The sequence below is a fragment of the Schistocerca piceifrons genome, chromosome 3 (genome assembly GCF_021461385.2).
Source record: "Schistocerca piceifrons isolate TAMUIC-IGC-003096 chromosome 3, iqSchPice1.1, whole genome shotgun sequence".
NCBI lineage: Eukaryota > Metazoa > Arthropoda > Insecta > Orthoptera > Acrididae > Schistocerca > Schistocerca piceifrons.
This window is the reverse complement of record NC_060140.1, coordinates 864698360-864705390: the sequence shown is the minus strand read 5'-3', so window position 1 is coordinate 864705390 and position 7031 is coordinate 864698360.

The window sequence follows — 7031 nt, the reverse complement described above, 5'->3', positions numbered from 1 at the left end:
GAGAAAAGAAATTTGTGGCCCAACTTGACTAGAAGAAGTGATCGGTTTATAGGGCATATTCTGAGGCATCAAGGGATCACCAATTTGGTATTGGAGGGCAGTGTGGAGGGTAAAAATCGTAGAGGGAGACCAAGAGATGAATACACTAAGCAGATTCAGAAGGATGTAGGTTGCAGTAGGTACCGGCGAAATGAAGAAGCTTGCACAGGTTAGAGTAGCACGGAGAGCTGCATCAAACCAGTCTCTGGACTGAAGACCACAACAACAAACAATGTCAATGTCCACTGAACAGATAGTTGAATGTTGTGCAGGGGCAGTTGAATTTAGTGAAACTAAACTACTAATTGTCGTTGTTTATAGGTCCCCTAACTCGACTTCAGAGCATTTATGCTCAAGCTAGAGAGGTTCTTGATTCAAAATGTAGTAAGTACCAGATATTAGTTATATTTTGAATATGGTGGTACAAGAAAAAGAATGTTGGTAGCTCTGATAAATTCATATGATCTGATGCAGACTGTGTTTTTTCCAACTAGGGTGCAGGGGAACATCAGCACAGCCATAGACAATATTTTTATTCATTCTACATTTCTAGATGGGCATTCTGTTAGTAAAAGGGGCCTTTCAGACCATGATGCACAAATTTTAACACGAAAAGGCTTTAGTACTCAAACAAAAGTCACATTTAATTACAAACTATATAGGAAAAGTAATCCAACAACAATAGAGAGTTTTTTTAAACTTTGACACGGAAGAAGAGTGGCAGGACGTTTATAGTGTCGATAACGTAGATAATAAATACAATGGTTTCCTTAACATATTTCTCATGCTCTTTTAAAGTTGGTTCCCATTAGAACGTTCTACACGGGGTACTAGCAGTAATAGGCAGCCCAGGTGGCTGACTAGTGGGATAAGGATATCATGTAGAACAAAGTGGGAATTATGTCAAAAGTAGCCCATTACAAACAGTATTGTAAGGTGTTGAAAATTTCTCGAGGATTCAGCCGGGTAGCGTCGTCCAAAAGGGACGATATTCCGGCAAGGCGACTTTTTGCCATCTTCAGGCGTTCTTGGAGTGTGATTGATCTCAGACGGATACCGTTTTTTTACAATCTCCACCCTTCTCCCGCAGCCTCCGTCTGGGTGCTTCCGAGCGGTCCGCGGCCTGTGGTGGGGGAAGGGCGGTGCTGTGTGCTGGGGTAGGCGCGGCGCCCCGCGACACATCATGGGCCGATGTCCTTCCGCGGCCACGGACGTTTGCAGAACTCTACCGTCGTGGTGACAATGCTTCTTCTTCTTCTTCTTCAGGTGTCCTGACAGGAGTGGATTTCCGTGTAGACTGTCGTTGTGTTTTAATCACACTCAAAGCTGGAACCCAGGCTTTGCTTAACTGGAAACCGCTGTCTTTATTTATTAGTTCGTCATGCAGCCGGATCCCCACTGCCTCTTAAGGATACAATCCAAGAAGGTGTTCGATTGTATCCTTAAAGAGGCAGTGGATATCCGGCTGCATGACGAACAAATAAATAAAGACAGCGGTTTCCAGTTAAGCAAAGCCTGGGATCCAGCTTTGAGTATGATTAAAACACAACGACAGTCTACACGGAAATCCACTCCTGTCAGGACACCTGAAGAAGAAGAAGAAGAAGCGTTGTCACCACGACGGCAGAGGTCTGCAAACGGCCGTGGCCGCGGAAGGACTGCGGGCTTCCCCCACCACCCAGTCCGCCCTTCCCCCACCACAGGCCGCAGACCGCTCGGAAGCACCCAGACGGTGGCTGCGGGAGAGGGGTGGAGATTATATCAAGTCGGCATCCATAAGAGAGCAATCAGACTCCAAGAACTCCTGAAGATGCCAAAAAGTCGTCTTGCCGAAATATCGCGCCTTTTGGACGACGCTACCCGGCTGAATACCCGAGAAATTTTCAAGATTTCTGTACGCCGGGAAAACCTCAGATCACACTGTATTGCAAGGTGCTTATAAATGTTATTAGGAAGGCATAGAGCATGTGGTAGCAAATAGAATAGCTAATTCACAGAATAAAATTAAAACCACATGATCAGTTGTGAAGTAAGTGTCTAGTCAGCAGCACAAGGTCGACAACATAAAGTCAGTTCACAGTAAAAATATTTTTGTTACTGAAAAACCAGGTATACGTACAGTGTTTAACAATCATTTTTCTGAGCATTGCTGGTGAATTAAATAAAAATTTAGTTCTTACAGGGTCTTCTTGGCAAATGCCTTTTCGAGATTAATGTCTGAAATACTCCTCTGTGATACAGACAAGAGGGAGATTGAATCAATAATTAAATCATTGAAGACTAAGGACTCTCATGGCTATGATGGAGTGCCTAGCAGAATAACAAAGTACTTTGCTGCAAATGTTAGCCCTGTATTTAGCCATATTTGTAATTTTTCCTTTAGGGATGGACCGTTTCCTGAACAATTAAAGTAGTGAGTAGTAAAGCCGCTTTATAAAAAGGAAGAAAGGGATAATGTAGATAATTTTAGACCTGTTTCTGTGCCATCAGTGTTTGCTAAAGTTATTGGAAAGGCTGTGTATGTAAGGATAATTGATCATTTTATATCACATGGTTTGCTATCAAATGTACAGTTCGGCTTTAGAAATTGTTTAACAACTAAAAATACTATATTCTCTTTTCTCTGTGAGGTACTGGTTGGTCTAGAACGCTAGGCATTTCATTGTGTTGATCACAAAATATTGCTCCAGAAGTTGGACCATTATAGAATACGGGGAGTAGCTCACAGTTGCTTCACCTCTTGCTTTAGCAACAGACAGCAAAAGGTCATTATTTACAATGTTGAGAATGGCATTGATGAGGGATCTGAGTGGGTTACGGTCAAGTGGGGAGTACCCCAGGAATCAGTGGTGGGGCCACTCCTGTTCCTTATTTATATAAATGATATGCCCTCTTAATTCTAAAATATTTATTTTTGCTGTTGACACTAGCTTGGAAGTAAGGTATGGTGTGTGCAACATTGGCTCCGTTTCAAATAGTGCAGTTCATGACCTAAGTTCATGGCTTGTAGAACATAAACTATCGCTAAATCACAGTAAGACTCACTTTTTACAGTTTCTAACATACAATTCAACAAAACCTGACGTTTTAATTTCACAGAATGGGCAAAAGACGAGTGAAACTGAATAGTTCTAATTTCTAGGTGTTCAGATAGATAGTAAGCTATCGTGGAAAGCCCACTTTCAGGATCTTGTACAAAGATTTAATGTTGCCATTTTTACTATTCGAATGATATCTGAAGTGAGTGGTCTTCGACACGAAAATTAGTCTACTTTGCTTATTTTCATTCGTCTATGTCGTATGGTATTATATTTTGGGGTAACTCTTCCTATTCTAAAAGGATATTTTTGGCTTAGAAAATGGTTCAAATGGCTCTAAGGACTATGAGGCTTAACATCTGAGGTCACCAGTCCCCTAGACTTAGAACTACCTAAACCTAACTAACCTAAGGACATCACACACATCCATGCCCGAGGCAGGATTCGAACCTGCGACCGTAGCAGTAGCGCGGTTCCGGACTGAAGCGCCTAGAACCACTCGTCCACAGAGGCCGGCTTTTTGGCTCAGAAACGGGCGGTTCGGGCAATAAGTTGCATAAGTACACGAACCTCTTGTCGTCCCCCGTTCACGAATCTGGGTATTTTTGCATTGGACTGCCAATATATATGTACCTTACTGTCATTTCTTGTTAACATTACTAGCTTATTCCCAAGAATAAGCAGCTTTCACTCAGTTGATACCGTACTCGGCAGAAATCAAACCTACATTTGGATGCGACTTCCATAAGTCTTGTGCAAAAAGGTGTGCAGTATACTGCTGCATCAATTTTCAATAAGATACCACTAGAATTCAAAAATCTTAGCAGTAACCCATGCACTTTCAAATCTAAACTGAAGTGTTTTCTCATGGGTCACTCCTTCTATTCTGTCGAGGGCTTCCTTGAAAAAGTAAGCTGATTCTTGTTGTATTGTTGATTGCGTTTACTTTAACTTATGGATTGTCTTTTCTCGGGTTCATATACATTTATTTTTATCTGCTATTACTTTTATGTTGTAATTTCATGTTCTGACACGTTCTATGACCTTGGAGATTTGCTCCTCAATTTGGTCCTACGGAACTTGACGTGTAAATAAATAAAAATAAATAATGTTCCACAATAATATTTATTTAATAGTTTGTTATGAACTGGCTTTCGGCTTCTCAGGGCATCGTCAGATAATATTGAACAGATAGTCCACACAACACCGAGGAGAGTTCATAGCCGTACAAAGATTGTTGTGCAAAGATACGTGACTGTATCGAAACAAAGCGCAAAAAGACTAAGGACCAATAAATCTTATGTTAAAGTACATTCAAATATTAAATCTATATGTATTATGTGGCTTATACATTCATATAGTTTTAATATTTAAATATTTGAGTATACTGGTAATATAAGAATTATTTTTTCAGTGGCTCTCTGATTTCAACACCTTCTATGGAGTCTCTGCTGCAAATTCTGTTACCTGCAGGTAAGAACTTTACTATATTAATGATGGGAATACTGTCATTTCGATACGCTGATGCCAATTATTTCATAGTTTCATGGTATCGTAAGAAACATAGCGAATTTTGCTCTCGAAAATCATAGTCTTACACCACTAGTTTAATGAGAATTTAATTCTATTCGATATCTATGAACTATACAGGAAAGCAAGGTGTAGTACTAACAAGGGAACCTCCCCATCGCACCCCCCTCAGATTTAGTTATAAGTTGGCACAGTGGATAGGCCTTGAAAAACTGAACACAGATCAATCGAGAAAACAGGAAGAAGTTGTGTGGAACTATGAAAAAAATAAGCAAAATAAAACCAGACACCACACTTGCTAGGTGTTAGCCTTTAAATCGGCCGCGGTCTGTTAGTATACGTCGGACCCGCGTGTCGCCACTATCAGTGATTGCAGACCGGACACCGCCACACGGCAGGTATAGTCTAGAGAGACTCCCTAGCACTCGCCCCAGTTGTACAGCCGACTTCGCTAGCGATGGTTCACTGTCTACATACGCTCTCATTTGCAGAGACTACAGTTTAGCATAGCCTTCAGCTAGGTCATTTGCTACGACCTAGCAAGGCGCCACGTTCAGTTACTATAATCTGAACAGATAATATTGTGACTCATGTACCGTCAAGAGCGACGTTCATCATTAATGGCTTAATGTTAAGTATCAAACAAATTACGTCCGCTTTCTGAATTCTAATTCCTTGTCATGTTCCAGACCTCACGTCAGTATAGTCCTTCCCTCCTCACGCCAGCCTGCGTGAGCTAAAACGCGTGCATTTCGGCCTCCTCTAGTAAGACAGTGTTGGCTCTTCTGCCAACACAACACAAACTGAGTAGTCCATGCGCATGTTAGGCAACATCAAGGATAATGTGAGCACAAGAGTGCCGTGGTCCTGTGGTTAGCGTGAGTAGCTGCGGAACGAGAGGTCCTTGGTTCAAGTCTTCCCTCGTGTGAAAAGTTTAATTTTTTTATTTTCAGACAATTTTAGTGTGGCAGTAGACGTGATTACCATTCCTCCAGGTTGTACACTTCTTGTGCAACCGTTAGATGTATTTTGTTTTCGGCAAGTGAAATACTTTGTGAAAAGATTCTATGATTTTGCGAAGCTGCACAGGTACACAGAGCAGTATTGTTTACGTGATCGTGAGTCAATTATCAAAGTTCAGGCACTCAGACATAATCAACTTCGCTCTCCAAAATTCCGGGACATGTTCAGATTTGCTTGGACATAAGCAGGGTTTGACGGTCTACACGCGGAAAAATTTGAAAACGTTAAAAACATGTGTTTTGACAGAGCACAGCGAAAACTGAGCGACTGTGAAACTCTTGCATTCATTTGTTGCAGTTTATGTGACAAACTCTTATGTTTTCATCACTTTTTTGGGAGTGATTATCACATCCACAAGAAAACCTAAATCGGGCAAGGTAGAAGAATCTTTTTACCCATTCGCCAAGTGTACAAGTTAGGTGGGTGACAACATATTCCTGTCATGTGACGCACATGCCGTCATCAGTGTCGTATAGAACATATCAGACGTGTTTTCCTGTGGAGAAATCGGTTGACCTATGACCTTGAGATCAAATGTTTTCGGTTCTCATTGGAGAGGCACGTCCTTTCGTCTACTAATCGCACGGTTTTGCGGTGCGGTTGCAAAACACAGACACTAAACTTATTACAGTGAACAGAGACGTCCATGAACGAACGGACAGATCATAACTTGGCGAAAATAAAGAAGTAAACTTTTCACTCGAGGGAAGACTTAAACCAAGGACATCTCGTTCCGCAGCTGCTCACGCTAGCCACGGGACCACGGCGCTCCTGCTCTTACACTGTCCTTGATGTTGCCTATCTTGCATATGGACTACTCAGTTCGTATATTTTGCTTATTTTTTTCATAGTTCCACACAACTTCTTCCTGTTTTCTCGATTGATCTGTGTTCAGTATTTCAAGGCCTATCCACTGCGCCAACTTATAACTAAATCTGAGGGGGGTGCGATGGGGAGGGTCTCTTGTAAGAACAATATACCATGTATACCATCTGAAGGTATCCGATTTTAGCAACATTTACCAGTTAACATTGTTTATAGAACCACTACTAGCTCACGGTTGCAGTAGAAACAACACAAAGTGGCTCCAGTCGTAATTGATCGAAGAATGAAGGCAGTATATGGCAATGGCTATAATTATGTTAAAGATGAGACGATCATTACCATCAGATACGTTATTCCTACAATATTTGGTGGCATCCAGTAGTGCTAAAATAAAGAAACTGCGACAGTTTCTAGCTTTGTGACATTCAGCAAGTCGAACATTACTCAAATGAACACGTTTGTTAGCAAGAAGCTGTACAAAATATTGGTTCATGACACCACTGAAAATGGCTGTTCTTCTATATTTCACTAAGTTACGACATTACCGTATCTGCACACATAGAGTTAATGCAGATC